The sequence below is a fragment of the Nicotiana tomentosiformis genome, chromosome 1 (genome assembly GCF_000390325.3).
Source record: "Nicotiana tomentosiformis chromosome 1, ASM39032v3, whole genome shotgun sequence".
NCBI lineage: Eukaryota > Viridiplantae > Streptophyta > Magnoliopsida > Solanales > Solanaceae > Nicotiana > Nicotiana tomentosiformis.
Window position 1 is genome coordinate 130,210,697 of NC_090812.1, and position 19,730 is coordinate 130,230,426.

Below are 19,730 nucleotides of genomic sequence, written 5' to 3' on the forward strand. Positions count from 1 at the left end.
ATACAAACATGATACAAAGTAAGATGATACATACGAATAAGTAAAACTCGGATCGAATAATATTGAAACATCTCTATGATAGACTTAAACAATACATATGATGACTATATCAGAGGCAACCACCTCAAGCCTACCCGAAAATGCCTCCACCTTTAGGACGACCTCGACCTGCCTAACCTCCACCTCTAGTTGGCTGGGTAGGTGGTGTAGGAACGAGGCATGGAATCATAGTCGGAGTGCCCTATCATGGTGTAGCACTCCACAAACTGGAACAAAGCATCCTAATATGCCCTAAATCCCCACACTCAAGACATCTTATCCTCTAATTAGGTTGCTGAACCTGTGACTAACCTCTGTGATATTAATACCAACTGAACGGACTGTCCTGAAAGTGCACCATGAGGACCATAGGTTGAAGGTGCACTATGTAGCAACTGTCCCGAACGAGCACCATGGAGACCATGACTATGTGTGGTGTCGTAGGAAATATGAAGTGTTTACTGAAGTGGTCAGGCATGTTAACCTCTGCCATAATGTCCATTTCCTCCAAATGAGGCACCACTGAAACCTCCAATACTACGAGGCTTTTTGGCTTCGCGTTCCTCCCTATCCTATTTATGGATGCGCTCCAACCTCCTGGAAATCTCCACCAGTGATGAAAAGTGGTATCAGTATCATCCTCATGCACCACCCCAATCATGATACCAAAGTGAAGACCCTCAATGAACCTCTGCAGTTTCTCCTTCTAGGTGGGAATCAGAAAATCTGCAAAGCGTGATAACTCTGTGAACCTCATCTCATACCGAGTCACTGACATGCTTCCCTAAGCCAAATGCTCAAACTGGATGTGAAGCTCATCTCTCTGGGTGGGTGGAATGAACTTCTCCAAGAAAAGAGGCAAAAATTGAGCACGTGAGAGAGGAAGTGACCGTGTTGGCATACCCTGCTCGTAAGTCTGCCACCACCTCTTAGCTGGCTCTCTCAACTAAAATATAGTTAAAAATCAACTGCACTAGACTCCACAAGTCCTAAATTGTGCAGAATCGCATGACACCTATCCAAGAAATCTTAGGCATCTTCTAAAAGACCTCCCTCAAAGTGTGGGGGCTGTAACTTCTAGAACCTATCCATCTTATTCTGCTCATCTACAGACATAGCGGGCTCAACCTCAGGTCGTGCTTCAATGATAGTTTGAACCACACCAGCTGGTAACACATCCTGAGTCTGATACCCCTGAACCCTCTGCTCGGGAGTATGTGAAGCGGGGGTCTCAGTTCCTCCCCTAGCCTAAGAAGTAGCTGATGCCATAAGAAGTACACCCACGTATGCCATGCTCTTCATGAAACTAATCATACAGACTAAGGTATCCCGAAGCACTAGGGAAGCAATAAACCCCTCTAGAACCTGACCTGGCCCTACCAGCTCATCCTGAACCGATATTTTCTCACCATCTGGAGCTATTTGTGGCTCAATTGATGCCGCTCTAGCACGAGTGTGAGTAGTTGTAGGTGCTACTACACATGCTCTAAGATGGGCTCCGGCCCTTCCCCGACCTCTACCTCTAATAGCGGCTACAACATGTGGCTCTGGCTCTTGCTCTACTACGGCTGAAGTACGTGTCCTCACCATCTGTGAGAGAATAGGAGGTTAAAGATTCAAACTTCGGGATATATCAAAGCTGAACGATAAATAATGAAAGAATGTGAAGTTTTCTAACTAGCTTATAGCCTCTCAAAGATAAGTATAGACATCTCCATACCGATCCACAAGACTCTACTAGACATGCTCATGACTCGTGAGACCTGTGCAACCTAGTGCTGTGATACCAGGCTTTTACGATTCAAAAATCCACCAATGGTCGTGATGGCACCTAACATATCGGCTAGCTAGGGGAACCAATCACACAACAATCAAATAAACAGTAGAAATAAAACAATATAGCAAGTCTAATAGAGATTTATAGCATAAATAAGTCTAAAACTGACACCAATATGCGAAACAGTAATACGACCCCCATAATCTAGTGTCTTGAATAAATACAGCAATGTCTAAAATAAAGTGACCTCGAGGCCCGCGAATGAAAAGGCTACACTACCTCGAGTCTCCAAGCACTGCAATCTACTCCTCAGCTCTGCTAGTGCTAACACCTGGATTTGCACACAAATATACATGTCACGACCCACTACCCCCATTGATCGTGATGGCGCCTAACCCACTTGGTAGGCAAGCTAAATCATATAGCAATAATCAAACATGACAATAAGGTACATAATATATAAGTCGAAGAGTCAAATGTCATAAATAAAGACTGTGTCAATACATAAATCCCCCAGAACTGGTGATACAGAGTCATGAGCTATACAAAGGGAGTATAAGTCTGATAATATAAAATATTGTCTGAACAACAACAAAAACAACAACAAAAATAATAGAAATGTAAAGAAATGCCAAGGACTGCAATCGGGATGCAGCTTTACCTCGTCTATCAGTAACTCAACAATGATCCAGTACAACTCTCAGCTAGGCCCGACACTTAAATCTACACAATTAAGTTTAGAGTGTAGTATGAATATAACCGACACCATGTACTCCGTAAGTATCATGACTAACCTCAGAGTGTTTAGTGGAAAGAATCACCTATTATACTCACGTGATAAATTGTAAACTCCTAAATACATACGAACACGCAGTAACAATACTAGAGTCTAAGCATGACCGCAGATAAAACTCAAGGTGCACAAAGAGAAGATATGCACGAACATAAAATAGAATAACACTTCAGCATATAGAGGAGATATGCGTAAATGTACAAGTCAAATTATACAAAGAGTTAAATATAGAGAAGATATGTAGTGTGTATCTCTTTATCAACAGAAACAGCATATAGAGAGGAATATGCATAAAAGGCATGCATACAATTATGGAGCTAGCATATAGAGGAGATAAGAAGTAAAATTATGTATACATCCAAGGAGTTTGCATATAGAGAAGATAGACAAAACCCAACACTGATTAGTATGTCATCATGGAGAAACATAAGTGGACGACCCTAAGGGTATGGATTCTTATCCACACACTTCACAGATAACTCGCGTGCTATAATAACCGTACAGACAACTTGCGTGCCACAATCAACTCAACCCTCACGGATAACTCACGTATTGTCAAACCAGTCCATATCATAGAAAGAATATACAAGAATACATGTATACAGTCATGGATATCAAATCACATACTCCTGGATTGATAAAATAACATGCTAAGGTGTATGCATGTGCGAAGTGTACCATTACAACTCAAATTAGGCGAATACACCACACAATAATGAGCATCATGTTCAAACAGGAAACATAAGCCAACACATGATCTCTAGCATGATTCACGAAATCACATAGTCGTACAACATGTAAAACATGATATCAAGAATCACAAACATTCAAATCAAGGCATAATATAGCCTAAAGACTACCCCGAGCATGGATAAACTCGGTGCACGCACATGGGCTCAACCCCTCGCATGTGCGACACCCTAGCACATAAACAATCTCAACAATTCAAACCAGTCCACAAGGCAAGATAGCGCCCTCAAACGAGCCAAACCAATACTCCAAAAATGCCTTCCCATGCGAATCGACTTCCGAACGGCTCAAATCTAGCCTAAAAATAACTCAATAACATCAAACAAAGTCATAAGAACTAACCCCAAACAATAAAGCTTCAATCTTTTTCAAAAGTCAACAAAAGTCAACACGGGACCGCACGGTCAAAACCTGAGTCAAGGGATAGTATCGACTACATATAACCCCATGAGTCCAAGTATGTGATTAGATTCCAAAATCATATCCAATTTGACCCTCACATCTTCAATTTTCACCTCTTAAGTTGTAGGAAAACCCCCCAAATTTCCCTCAAAATCCCTTGTTTTGAATGTTAATAGTCTATGTATATTCTTGAAATAACATAAAGAAATGAGCAGAAATTACTTACCCCAAAGCCTTATATGAAAAGCTTCAAGCCAAACTCGCCTCTCCTAAGTCTAGGGTTCAAAATATGGAAGAATGGGCTAAAATCTCGAAATACAACATTTAAATGGTCTGCCCCGGGGTACCTTTCGAGGACACGCTATGAGCCATGCATTCACGAAGCACAAAATGATAACCCTTCATGTTCACGTGACCTATCTCACAAACGTGATGACCAAATTGCCTCTACATATGCGAACACGTCCTTACTTGCGCGAATACAAAGGCTATCCACCAGCTTCAACTCTCAAATGTGAACGTGACCCTCCTGGCGCGAACACGATGAGCAAGTCCCCCAACCACCGCTAACATAAAGAAGAAACCTCCCCAGCTCCAAAAATACACACCGCGATCGCGACCCTGCCTCCACGGCCACGATGAAGACCTGACACCAGCAAAATTTCTGTAGCACTAACAATGCTCCGGGTGATCCGAAACTCACCCAACCCACCCGGGACTCCTCCCAATCATACTAACAAGTGGACCTATCAAAAGCCTCCAAGAACATTCGATAACATCACATGAATGAATCAAAGGCAAAAATAAAAACTGAACTTCTCTTAAGTTAAAGAACTCTCACACTTCATACCAAGCATCTGATTAAAGCCTAACCAATCCGGATTGCAATCAAACTCTGCACACAAGTCCCAATTGACAAATTAACCTATTCCAACTTTCAGAACAACAATTCGAATCTAATATCATCAAAGTCTACTCCCGGTCAAACTTAGGAACTCTCCAAACCTTCAAATTGCCAACTTTCGACAAATAGTGCAAAAATATCATAGGAACCTCCAAATCCAATTCTGAACATACTCTCAAGTCCAAAATTACCATATAAACCTATTGGAATCCTCAAATTACCAATCTAATACCATTTACACAAAAGTTAAACCTTGGTCAACTTTTACAACTTAAGCTTCCAACAAAAGAGTTAAGTGTTCCAATTCACTCCAAAACCTCCCTGTAACCAAACCAACCATCCCCACAAGTCAAAATACATCAAACAAGCATGGAGAAACCATCAAATGGAGGAAAGAGGCCCAAATACACAAAACGGTCGGCCGGGTTGATACATTCTCCCCCTCTTAAACAAATATTCGTCCTCGAATGGGTTAAGAGTCATACCTAAAATGCCAAAAAGGTGAGGATATATGCTCCGTATATCATACTCGGTATCCCAAGTCTCCTCCTCAACCGATTGGCACTCTACTAGACCTTGAGTGGCACGATCTCCTTAGACCTAAACCTCCTAACCTGCCTATCCAAAATGGCCACCGACTCCTCCTCATTCGCCATATTCTCATCCAACTGCAATCTGCTGAAATCCAATACATGTGACTTTTCTTTATGATACTTCCGAAGAATAAAAAAACGAACACTGGATGGACTCTCGAAAGACAAGGAGGCCAAGAAAGTCTGTTGGCAACCTCATCAATTCTCTCCAATACCTTGAAAGGACAAATAAACCTCGGGATCAACGTAACCTTCTTCCCAAACCCCATCACGCCCTTTATAGGCGAAACTCTAAGTAGAACCTTCTCACCTACCATGAATGCCATATTAAGAACCTTCCTATCAGCATAACTATTTTGCCTGGACTGAGCAGTACGAAGCCTCTCCTAAATAAACTTCACTTTCTCCAAAGCATCTCGAACCAAATATGTGCCCAATAATCTAGTCTCACCGGGCTAAAACCAACTAACCAGACAACGATGTTTCCTCCTATATAATGCCTAATACAGAGCCATTTCGATGCTAGACTAGTAGCTGGTGTTATAGGTAAACTCCGCTAAAGGTCGAAACTAATCCCACTGGCCTCCGAAATCAATAATGCAGGCCCTTAACATATCCTTCAAGATTTGAATGGTCCCCTCAGACTGCCCGTCCGTCTGAGGATGAAATGTTGTACTCAACTTAACCTGGGGCACTAACTCACGCTTAAATCCCTCCAAAAGTGCAATGTAAACTTAGTGACGCATTCTGAGATGATAGAAACGGGTACACCGTGCAAGCGAACAATCTCTCAGATGCAGATCTTAGCCAACTACTTCGAAGTGTAGGAAGTCATAACCAGAATGAAATGTGCCGATTTGGTCAACCGATCCATAATGAAACAAATTGCATCAAACTTCCTTAATGTCTGTGGCAACCTTACCACGAAGTCCTTGATAATACGCTCTCACCTTGTCACGACCCAAAAATCCTAACCTCTCGTGATGGCGCCTATCTCAGTACTAGGCAAGCCGACAACATCAATAACCCACGATTTCCTTTAAGTTTGAAAACATAATATTTAATACAATACCAAAAATCTAGCAATTCTGATACAACACTCCCAAAACCTGGTGTCACTGAGTACATGAGCATCTATACATTACAAGTCTGGGAAAAATCTGGTCTATAATAATAATATGAGACCAAATACAATAACAAAAGGATAGGGAAGGAGAGACAAGGTCTGCAAAACTTGGCAGCTACCTCTGAATCTCCTGGATCTGCACACGAAGTGCAGGGTGTAGTATGAGTACAACCAACTCAGTAAGTAACAATAATAAATAAAGAACTGAAAGTAGTGACGAGCTTCTCAGCTAAGTCCAAATACAATACTTTCCAATATAAAAGAGTAGGCATGCTCTCAAGTTCAAAATTTATGATTTCATTGAAATTTCATATCAAGTTTGACTGAAACAGAAAATAATATTTTCCCGAAATTCCCAAAATAGTGATATAAGACAGCTGAAATGCAGCAAATAATAAAATCAATGGATCCTCTCAGAGTAACAGTCACTCAGTCCTCCCATTCACTCCAATCTCACAGTCACTCTTTCCTCACATTAACTCTTTCCTCAAAGTCACTCATTCCTCAAAGTCACTCATTTTCTCACAGTCACTCATCACTCGGCACTCGGGACTCGCACTCGGCACTCGCACTCAGTAGGTACCTGCTCTCACTGGGGGTGTGTACAGACTCCGGAGGGCTCCTTCAGCCCAAGCGCTATATCAAGCCAATCATGGCATAAATCAATAAACATGTTGCGGCGTGTAGTCTAATCCATAAATATCCTCACAATTAGGCCCTTGGCCTCACTCAGTCATCAACCTCTCCAGTCTCTCGGGCTCTCATAAATCATGATAAGCAGCCCAAAAATAGTGATATGATGGATCAATAATAAATAAGAGAGACTGAGGTATGATATCAAATGAATTAACATGACTAAGTGAAAAATTACAATTTGAACATATTATTCAACCACAAAAATGACCCGAATGGGTACCAACAATAACAACATATGCCTAAGCTTGATTTTTAATACGAGTCTCAACTCAATTTTCTCTAACACTTAGAGAATGTACGGATATCAACAGATTATTCAACTAGACAGTTCCATGGAATTTGACCAAGTCACCATTCTTACGGTGCACGCTCACACGCCCGTCACCTAGCATGTGCGTCACCTCAAAGTAAATCACATAACACATAATCCGAGGTTTCATAACCCCAAGACCAAATTTGGAACTGTTACTTACCTCAACCCGTGTAATTCTTAATTTCGCTATGCCCTTTCCACGAGAATTGGTCTCTGAAAGCCTCGTATCTAGCCACAATTAATTCGATTTAGTTAATACCAATTATTGTAATTAATTCCATAAGAAAATACTATTTTTCCAATAAAATCCGAAATTAACTCAAAACTCGCCCATGGGGTCCACGTCTAGGAACTCGAAAAAAGTTACAAAATATGAACGCCCATCCAACCACGAGTCCAACCATACAAATTTTACCAAATTCCGACATCAACTCGACCCTCAAATCTTAAGTTAAAGTCTTTAAATATTTCTACCATTTTGAACCCAATCTTTACCCATTTGAACTCAATAATCCTTCCATAAACCTTATTGGTATGTGTATGTATAAATAATATTCTAACACTCAAGAATCATACTTTTAATTACCCATCTTTACTCCAAACCCGAAATTGAAGAATTGGGGAAAGGAATTCTTACCTCTTTGAAGCCCTAGCAAGATCCTTGTGAAACCTTTAAACCTTGAACAACAATTGATGGATAAATGACTAAGTCTTTACTTTCTCTCTCTAAAATGCTCTCACTTTTCTCTAAAATGTCAGATTTTGGCTCAAAAATGAGCTTCAAGGGCTATAAATCGAAGTTGGGTCGGGTCAAAAATTAGAAAGAATGGAAGCTTCGACGCAGTTAAGTGATCGCATATGCGATCGCATAACAGGTATGTGGTCCGCATATCGGCCACATAATTTGGCCTCCAAAACTAGGCGTGACTGACCCGGTCTGCGGTCATTATGCGGCCCGCATACCTATTCTGCAGTCGTATAATGCACTACAAAACAGGCCTGCGGTCGCATAATGCACCGCAGATTTTCCTCAAATCTTGCCCTCTCCTGATCCACTCTGCGTCCATTATACGGTCCGCAGAGTGATTCTGCGACCACTATGTGGTCACAGAAATGACCTTTTTTCTGGCAAAAGTTTCCTTTACACATTGGTGCATTGTTCAAGCCAAAAAGTCCGAGCTTGTACTAATTGATCTACCTCGGCACCACAAAACCTTAATTTCCTTAGCAAAATTCTTCGGGGTCGTTACACATAAGTCAACATCCGGTCAACCTTTTTAACTTAAATTCTAAACCTTGGAACTAAGTGTTCCAAATCATTCCAAAACCTCACCGGACCCGAACCAATTTCCCCGGCAAGCCAAATAATAACCATAAATTACAATTTGAGCAGTAAATGGGGGAACGAGATTGCAATAGTCAAATTGACCGGCCGGGTCGTTACACACCTCCACTCCAGTATGTCAATCTTTTGAAGTAAACCACCCGGTCTTTGGTGCTCATACTTGACCTACTGACAGTTCAAACATCGTGCAGCATGCCCAACAATGTCTTTCTTAATCGTTCTCCACCATAATGCTACTTTAAATCACGATACATCTTCACAGCACCTATGTGAATAGAATACCGCAAACTATGAGCCTCCTCATAAATCAACTCTCTCAAGCCATCATCATTAGGAACACAAACTCGACCCTGAAGTCGCAATATACCATCATCACCGATAGTCGCAATGCACTCAAACAAAGATGACTAAGATACAATGCAAGCAAGAACCCTGCTAGGATCTGAAATATCCAATCTCACCAACCTATTGGATAACGCATGAACATCCATAGGTAATGGCCTCTTTATAACTGGAATAAATTCTAAAGTACCCATACTCTGCTTTTCTGCTCAAGGCATCTGCTACCACATTAGCTTTCCCCGAATGATAAAGAATGGTGATGTCATAATCCTTCATCAGCTCCAACCATCTTCGCTGCCTCAAATTCAAATATTTTTATTTAAACAGAAGCTGGAGACTTTGATGATTCGTATATACCTTACAAGACACGCCATAAAAGTAATTCCTCCAAATCTTGAGCGCTTGCACAATAGATGCTAACTCCAAATCATGGTCCGGATAGTTCTTCTCATGGGGCTTCAATTGGCGCGGCGTATAGGCAATCAACCTACTGTCTTGCATCAACATGCATCTAAGGCCAACACGTGAAGCATCACAAAAAATAGTATACATCCTGATCCTGATGGCAATACCAAAATTGGAGTCGTGGTCAAAGCACTCTTGAGCTTCTAAAATCTCTCCTCGCACTCATCTGACCATCTGAATAAAGCATCCTCCTGGGTCAATTTAGTTAATGGAGCTGCTATGGAAGAAAACACTTCAACGAACTGATGATAGTTACTAGCTAGAACTAATAAACTCTTGATCTCTGTAGCGGTAAAAGGTCTGGGATAACTCTGAACTGCCTCAATATTTTTTAGATCCACCTTGATCCCATCACTAGATACCACGTGGCCCAAGAATGCCACAAAATCCAATAAAAACTCCCACTTGGAGAACATAGCATACAACTTCTTCTCTCTCAAAATTTGTAGCACCATCCTCAAATGTTTCTTGTGCTCCTCCCTACTACGGGAATATACCAAGATATTATCAATGAACACAATAACAAAGGAATCCAAATAAGGATAAAACACACTATTCATCACATGCATAAAGGCTGATGGGGAATTAGTCAAGCCAAAAGACTTCATGAAGAATTCATAGTGGCTATAATGGGTCCTGAAAGTAGTCTTAGGAATTTCCGAAGCCCTAATCTTAGACTGATGATAATCCAATCTCAAGTCAATCTTTGAGAACACCAGGCATCCTAAAGTTGATCAAATAAATCATCAATGTGCGGTAGTGGATACTTATTCTTGATGGTAACCTTGTTCAATTTCCTGTAGTCAATGCACATCCTCATGGAACCATATATCTTCTTTACAAATAGTATCGGTACACCCCAAGGTGAAACACTAAGTCTGATGAAACCCTTATCCAATAGCTCCTGCAACTGTTATTTTAATTCCTTTAACTTCGCTGGTTTCTGTCCCGATCCTCCCATTTTTTCATTTGTTAAACAAAAGTGCTCTCGACATATTGCTTTACCACCTCGTCTCCCGTCTTAGGGAAATAGTTCAATGTTTCATGCTTGAAGTCCTACTCGTATTTCCGCCTTCTGTAGGTACGTATTCCTGGTAGCTTACAATTGACCTTTGGGTAACCCTTCTTCCTCTGAGACAATTTATAGGGGTCCATATACGTAGCGAGTAATACGTTCTTGCTGGCATGCCTTATTTTGATAGTTTAACTTTATTTCACGTGTCTTGTCAAGGAGATCTTTATAAATTTCTTTTAGGGTTCTTCTTCCACTAATCATCTTCATCCTTATGCTCATTCACTCTTTCTATCACTACAATTCTAGATAGTGTTAGAGTCCTTTGAATCTCTAACCTTAGTTCTAGTTCATCCTAAGTCATCCTCCGATATCTACACCTCTTATCTATATGGTTAAACTGACCTTCCGATAATCCGAGTTACAATTACAAATCCACTTTTAATGAAAACATAGCCTATACTATTTTATAACCTCAGAGCTCACTTGCCTATGAATCTTATTGTACTTCCATACTTTAACTTACTTCCCTTAATGGTTTTTCCAATTCACTCATATTTCTCTATTTGGTTTCGTACAAGCCTTTCACAACATTCCACTTCTTGTCTCCTTCGAAGTAATTTCAACATCCTTAATTCTCGACTTCCCGTACTTTAACTGGCCTCATTCTTTAGTCATATGATATTTCTCTACTTATTTGATAACCCCATAAGCTGTAGAACATCCCCGAGTATATCTTTCGCATAATGCGCTTATCATCTATCTTTACTATATTTGCATATACAATGATTTATCCATAAGAGTAAGAAACCATCCATCTGAGCGTCCCTGCATTGTCGGGTAACATTCTACTAGTCAAAATGAACTTTATAAAAGAAAATTGGATAGTATATCTATACTCAGAAAGTAATCTCAAGATCCTGACACTCCCTCTTTACTACTATCTTGGTCTTTACGCTTGAGCGTTGGACACGTTTGTATCTTGTGGCTCTTGCTACCACACCAAAACTTATCCCCCGTACCTACACGGCTTGGTCAAGCATGCTCCAGACAACACGATGACACAATGGTCGGAGTGACTCCACTCTACCTGTACTAGCATGATCCTAACATACTGACGTGTGCGAACCTAGCCTTGATCTTACCTGAGATCTCTAATCACGCGCAAGTCACTGTGCAAACCCAGTCTACTATAACCTACCACCACCCAGCAGTCCTCTAAACTCACCAACTTTCCTCCCTCTTGTTCTATCCTCTAACCTCATCGAAATAATCCCTTGAGAATATAGACAAATCTCACTCCCTAGAATCCCTAGGTCATGAATTCCCTTACCCTTCAAGGGCTCTATCACTATCAGGGGCCCCAGGGTGATGCCAATCCTAAGAGGCTACCAACTACCTCAACACGTGTACTTCTTTTCTCATATCCTTATCAGACGGAGCCGGTGATGGAACTTGCAGAGCCAATAATGTTGGAGCTTCCATCATCTCCTCTAGTATTAGTGGAACCGGAGCTATCTGAAGGAGTAACTCACCTTGGTCCTCATACAGATATGTCTCAATAGAGGGCGAACATCTCATACCACCTCCAAATCCCTCCTTCAAATCCCTACTAGCTACAACTCTTCTAGGCAATGACATCTCTGTACAACCTACATCAATGAATACGTTACACTCGATTCCCTATAACTCAGATCCGTTGCACGATCTAGAAATGAAAGTAAGGTAACCATCCTAACTGCCCTACAATCTCCTATTTATAAGTGTGTCGCACAACACACTCATAAACATGGCTAGTATAGTCTTGTTTATGGGTGTATTGTGAACCATACTTATAAACAGGAGGTTGCGGGATATTTAAGATGGTTACCTTCCTTTCATGTTCTAGATCGTGCGATAGAGCTAAGTTTTAGGGAATTCAGTCTAATGTATACATTGATGTAGGTTGTGCAGTGATGACTTCGCCCAGAAGAACTATCGCGGGCCAAAATGATAAGGAAGGATTAGGAAAGGGTACGAGATATATGCCCTCTATTGAGTCATATCCATATGAGGCCCAGAGTGAGGAAGTTACAAAACATACACCCTCTATTGAGACCAATCCGTTTGAAGACCAGGGTGAGTCACTATATTAGATAGCTCCAATTCCATCAATATTAGAGGAGCACAGAGAAGATACAACACTTCCCATTTTACCAGTTTCACTACCGGCTACATCTGATCAGGATGTGAGGAGGGCAGTACAGGTATTGACGTAGTTGTTTGCCTCACAGGCTTCGCGCCACTTGAAAGTGCATGATAGAGATAGACCCCTTGATGGGTCAAGGAGTACACATCCTTGGGATTTTAGAGGGCAATGCCCGTATGTATATATAGGATATGATCTAGGTGAGGTTATTAGATGGACTAAAAGGCTAGGACAATTGGTGATGATAGAGAAATTCAAGATGGTGGTAGGTTGAAGCAGACTAGGTTGATGCAGCGAGTTGTGCTGGACCAAAGTGCTCATGTAAGGCCAGTGTAGGTTCGCAAATATCCATGTGTCAGGATCATGTTAGTACAAGTAAAATAAAGCCGCCCCGGCCATTGTGTCCTCAGTGCAGTCAGGCACATGCCGGCCAATGTCGTGTAGGAATAGGAGTTTGTTTCTAGTTGTAAGAACCACAAGATACAGATGTGTCCAAAGCCGAAGCGTAAAGGTCAAGGTTGAGGATGAAACGTTAGGTTACGATACTACTTAGTGATTAATGTTTGGGTATAGGTATGTAATCGGTTACCTTGTGAGATTCTTCCTTTTATGAGGTTATATCCTAAGTGTAGTATGTTTTACTATTGATATTCTGGGAATATGGGATTGACCTTTACCGCATTATCGAAAATTAGGGTATCCTAATGAGAATGAATTACAAATATAAGATGAGAGACCAAGTAAACCTCTAAGATCTGAATGATAATTCGGGCCATATTTATGATCCTTTAAGTTGAAGCGATATGAGCCTTCAGCAATGATGTGAAAAATATATGTCCTGGTTCTTTCTAAGCTAGTTAAAAATTCGGGATTGGATTTAAATAGTATTCTCGTAGTTTCTAACTTGGTTGCTATCCAAGATGATCAACAATTGAAATTTATAAGATGTCTAACCAAATTAACTATGAATCTAAAGCTATTGACTAATGACAATCGAAACAAGGAATAAGCAAAGAAGGTTATCAATGGGAGAAGATATGGTTTTGACAGGATAGGTGCAAGATAACTGTTTGGGATCTAACTCTAAATAATTTACTTCTAATGTTTAAGTGAGTCTCGAATTCACTCAATTATTAGTTCAAACGTTAGGCAAAAAATTCTCTCTCAATTAAGTCTCAACCTCACAAGATGAACCAATTTAAGCATGTGAAGATATGCAAGAATGCGTAATGGTTTGGTCTTTAGGAAAACCTCTTGCGATTATTCTCCTAACTAGGTTTAATCAATGATTCAACTAGCCTCATTCCATTACTAAGAATAATCTATGAACTCAACCAACGATATAATACAAAGATATTACAAGTTATGTCTCTCTCAATTACATGAAGAAGTGAATATAGATGAAACAATTAAATCATCCAAACGATTCATCACATAAAACTAGAGTTATAATCCATAAACAATCATCAATACACCAAATCTGTCAAACCCTAATGGGAACTACTCCATACATATGGAACAATTCATCAGCAATAAAATTAAAGTAAAGGAAAACATAAATTCAATCCAACTCGAGACTTGAGTGAGGAAGGAATGATGAAATCCTTGTGCTCGTGTTCTTCCAACTCCTCCTTAGCCTCCTTAGGTCCAAAGTATGTCAAAAGTCCAGGAATTAACATTTTTCCATGTATTTATACTAAGTAGGGCCGGTCCCAGACGAAACCACCTTCTCCTAGCCGAAATAAGACATTGGCTCTGTAATAATTACACAGGCGCGCCGCATGGGGTGACGCGCCATGCGGGACATTAGTGGAGAAATCCAGAGAGTCAAAATCTATCAGGCAGCAGGAAATAGGCAGCCGCGGCACCCTACGCGCCGCGACAATGGGGTTTTCTCAGAGTACATCTCAAACTTTGATTTTTGACGTCCAGACTTGGTCCTCGACCCCCGAACACGATCCCGGCTTAATCCCTTAGGCTTTTACTCAGACTTCAAAGCTTCAAATCGCTCGAATTCATTCCATAACATCTACATAGCTCAGAATCACTCTTGCAAGGCATAAAACACACAATAAGTGCGAAACACTATCAATTAAAGCTCAAACACAAATAAAGTGCAGTGAATTAGAGTGCAATAAGTGATTAAAACACGAGATTAAAGCCTACCATAAACACCCCACACTTAAACCATTGCTCATCCTCGAGCAATCAAACTACACTTCATATAGAAACGACCTTTTTCAGCAACTCTCATAACTCATCATACCAAGAATATTTAAAACAAACTAAGCACAATACCGTAACATCCTCGCCTCAAGATTTGACTCAAAAGCACCATGCATTTTTATAACCCGCTCACTTACTCTAACACAGAGGTCAACGACATTACCTCTCTTTCATGAATCAAGTGCTCTCACACAACAATAGAGAGTAGTTCCACACACAATGAAATTTAAGAACAATTAGGAACTCAATATAGAAAAAATTCACTCACTCTCAGAAGTAACATTCATATGCCACAAAAGATGTACCATAGGCTTGCCCGTAGTGTAATACTCTATTAATTGAGCTGATTCAGTCAAGGATCAAGTAGAACTTTAATTGGTTGTAATGTAGGTTGCGGGATGTGTAGGATATATTTAGGTACAAGAGTGACTACACCTCCCTAAGCACTTTAATACATACAATTAATCATTCAAAACCCCACACTTATGTCAAACCATACTCCACCTTCACATCAATATATATTAACTCCCTACTTCTTTAAGCACAAATACATCAAGAGTTACCACTATCAAGGAGTATTTTTCACAACTATACAACTATGTTTTTCATTTTCTTTTTGAATTCAAGTGGCTCTTACTTTTTCAAAACAATACACCTTTCTCCTTATTTCAATTGTTCCACTCAAAAGCCAAACCAACACCCCACACTTTAACTTTTACAAAGTTCATAACAATTTCAAGTGCTCACGAGAGGTACGAGGTTAAAATAGATGGTTCATTCAAACAAATGGGTGAGGATTGTAATGTGATTGCCAAAGAAACAGGATTACAGGCTCAATGGAGTTAACTAAGATACATAACAATTAGGTGGGTAAAAGCACATATCTGTCTCAACAAAGAAATGCCTATATCACTTCCAAGACTGAATAAAACTACTATTTTGCTTTACAAACACACGGGGCAAGTTCTAGACATCAAATGCAATGCACAAAATATACGAAACCTCACACACACATGGCACATAACTCACTCAGGATTGGACTATCAAGACACTCTCGTCAAAGAAGTTAAGCAAAGTTAAGATCATACAAATTAAGGTACTTATATAAGAGTCAAAAACTGAGCCTAAGCGTCACAACCAAAGTACTCACTATTATCAAGGTATAATAAAGTTAAGAGATATTGCCTTCAATTAAATTTATAGCACAAGGTTTCCTACTCCTAAAAAACATAAAAACTAACTACACTCGGTTCAAACAAAACCCTTGGAAAAGAACCGCGGAACAAAAAAAACCAAGGGGGAATTATTACACTACCTAACAAAAGAAAATATTTTTGTCTTTTTTCTTTCAACTTTAATCCCTCAAGAAACCTGTCGATGATATCCATCGACGGGAAGAATAGAAAATTTTAAAATTTTTATGATTTTTTAAATTTTTTTCTATCACCAACTACTACTGAAACTAACAAAATAAAAACTAATACTAATACACATACATACATACAACATATCCCATACCCCATACTTTAAGTTGTGGCATGTCCCCATGACACACAATTAAAAAGCATAAGGTAGAGGAAACTTCCCTGAATATCTAGTTAGGGTCTGAGTCGAAGTCGGGCTCCATTCTTCGCGCCCGAACTAATGCACACATCCATGCAGACAGCTTTTTCTTAGCCTTCTTGAGGTAACACCCCATACTTATCTTTCTCACTCACCGCAGCCTTCTCTTTCAAGCCCTTCACTTTCCATTCAACACTTGCAGCTGGTTTTCCTTTTTGCACCCCCTTTTCTACATCCATCTTAAACGTCACAGTCTCCTCACCCACTCTAAGCATGAGTTTTCTCTCGTGTATATCTAATATCGCTCTACTCCTTGCTAAGAATGGTCTTCCTAGGATGAGGGGGGCCTCTTTGTTTTCCTCCATATTCACCACTATAAAATCCACAGGAAATACGAACTTATCCACAAGAACTAACACATCTTCCACTATCCCCTCGGGTATAAAAGTCATTTGGTCTGCCAGCTACAAAGATATTGGTGCAGACCTTATCTCTCGAATCTCCTTATCTAGTTTCCTATAAATAGATAGAGGCATTATATTAATGGAGGCACCTGAATCACACAAAGACTTATCAAAATTAATATTTTCTAAAGAGCAAGGTATGGTAAAACTCCCTGGATCTCCACACTTTTGTAGGAGTTTATTTTGCAATATTGCGCTGCAATGCTCTATGAGTTTGACCACTGAGGTCTCTTCTATCTTCCTCTTCTTTGTAAGGATATCTTTCAAGAATTTGGCATAAGAAGGCATTTGTAAAAGAACATCTATGAATGGTAAGTTTACATGAACTTGTTTCAGCATATCCAGAAATCTCTCAAACTAATTGTCCAGCTTTTCTCTATACAGCTTTTGAAGGAAAGGTAGTGCCGGCATATGCTTGCTCTCCTCATGTTCCTCCCTTCTCGATTTTTCTTCCTTCTTCTTTTTCTCATCTTTCATCGTGGCTTTCTTCTTTTTGTCATCATCACTTTTCAGTTGGTCCTCACTTTCTTTTTCAAGTATCACATCTTTTTGGATTGGGGTGGGGTCTTTCAACACTTGCCCACTTCTCATGGTTACATTATTCACTGTTTCTTTGGGATTTCTTTCAGTATTAGCAGGGAGAGTGCCTGGAACCCTCTCAGATAATATTGTTGCAATCTGTACCACTTGCTTCTCTAAATTTCGAATTGTTGCCCCATGTACTTCAAATCTTTCATCAGTTTTCACAATGAAGGCCTTCATGAGATCTTCTAGACCATGTTGATTGGGTTGTTGAGGCTGAAACTAGCCTCGACTGATTCATAAAACTAGGAGCTCCTTGTCCCTGGAATCTGGGGTTGTTTTGTTGCCATGCATTTGCGATACCCCCAGGTGAACTCCATGAAAAATTGGGGTACTTCTGACCCATTGCATTAAAGTTGTAATTTCCCACAACATTCACTTCCTCAGTTGAGGCTTTACACTCATGAGTAGGGTGTCCTCTTCCACATATATCACAGGCTGCGTAAGGCTCACTTTGTATTATAGCCAAGGTCAGCTTCCTTATTTCTTTAGCCATAGCATCAATTTGTGCCTACACAGATGTATTAGCATCAACTTGGTGAACACCAGTTGATCTTCTTCTTTCAGCACTCTCAGAGGGCTATTGATTTACATCTTCAAACAACTCATCAAGAATTGTAACTATCTCCTCTGGAGTCTTCTTCATCAAAAGACCTCCAGCTGCATTGCTCAATGTTCTACGTACGGTCGGTGTTAATCAATCCCAAAAGTCCTGGAGTTGCATCCAGAGTTCAATTCCACTATATTGACACTTTCTAACAATCTCCTTAAACCTCTCCCATGCTTCAAAAATAGTCTCGGTCTCTTTCTGGAAGAAGTTATGGATTTTTCTTCTAAACTTGCCCGTTTTCGCTGAGGAGAAATATTTATCAAGGAACTTTCTGGTCATCTCCTCCCATGTTATAATCGAACCCGTGGGTAATCTTCAAAGTCATTGCTTTGCATAATCTTTGAGTGTGAAGGAGAATGCCTTTAAGTGCACTGCATCTTGTGACACACCATTGTATTGAAAGGTGTTCATAATCTCCTCGAAGTCCAGTAGATGCGTGTCAGGATCCTCGTTTATCTTCCATATGACGACACAACAATTCTGAAGGGTTTGAAGCAACCCTTGCTTCAATTCAAAATTATTAGCTGCAATTGGAGGTGGTCTAACACTTGATAAACCTAGATTGTAGACTGGTCTAGCATAATCTCCCAGTGATCTCCCAGGCATGGGAGCTATACTTCCGAACTGGTCTGCCGCCAAGGGTTAATTTTGAGCAATTCTCCGACCCCTCTCTTCTTCATTGATAATTTGTGCTTCTCTAATAGATGCTTCTTGAGAATCCAATGCAGCTTTTCTCGTTGTTAGGCTGCCTCTCTTGCAGCCAAATCTACATTATCATCACCATTTCCAACCATAGTTTCTTTGGTTAAGGATTGCCCAACCTTTTCTAACGTCTCGGTGAGATTTCTTTCCTTCCTCAGCTGTCGTAGTTGCTTCTCTATCTCTGGCTTATATGGTAGCACTTCTTTCATAGAAGCTCGAGTCATGCACCAATCTTAACCTGTAACCTGCACACAATCAAAGAATACCAAACGTAAAAGGGAAAAATAAAATAAAAAGAAACAAATCCTGGATTAGCACTACAAACAATTTCAAACACTATTGATTTAACACACACTTAAATTTGATGGGTGCAAAACACACAATTAACCGCTAATCAAATATAGTATTGTATAATATCCTATCCATAGGGATTGGATTTAACCAGTATTCTCGTAGTTTTTAGCTTGGTTGCTATCCAAGATGATCAACCGCTGATATTTATAAGATGTCTAACTAAATTAACTAAGAATCTAAAGCTATTGACTAATGACAGTCTAAACAAGGAATAAGCAAATAAGGTTATCAATGGGAGAAGATAGGGTTTTGATAGGATAGGTGCAAGATAATTATTTGGGATCTAACTCTAGATAATTCACTTCTAATGTTTAAGTGTGTCTCTCGAATTCACTCAATTATTAGTTCAAACGTTAGGCAGAAACTCCTCTCTCGATTAAGTCTCAACCTTACAAGATGAACCAATTTAAGCACGTGCAGATATGCAAGAATGCGTAATGGTTTGGTATTTAGGAAAATCTCTTTTGATTATTCTTCTAACTAG

General features: G+C 40.0%; 1 non-coding gene across 1 annotated transcript; it reads left to right on the forward strand.

Moving 5' to 3' along the window:
- The first annotated feature begins 18,314 nt into the window (after positions 1–18,314).
- Positions 18,315–18,421, forward strand: LOC117278292 (small nucleolar RNA R71). The gene has a single exon (XR_004508643.1). It is a non-coding gene; the product is annotated as a small nucleolar RNA R71 (small nucleolar RNA).
- Positions 18,422–19,730: the final 1,309 nt, after the last annotated feature.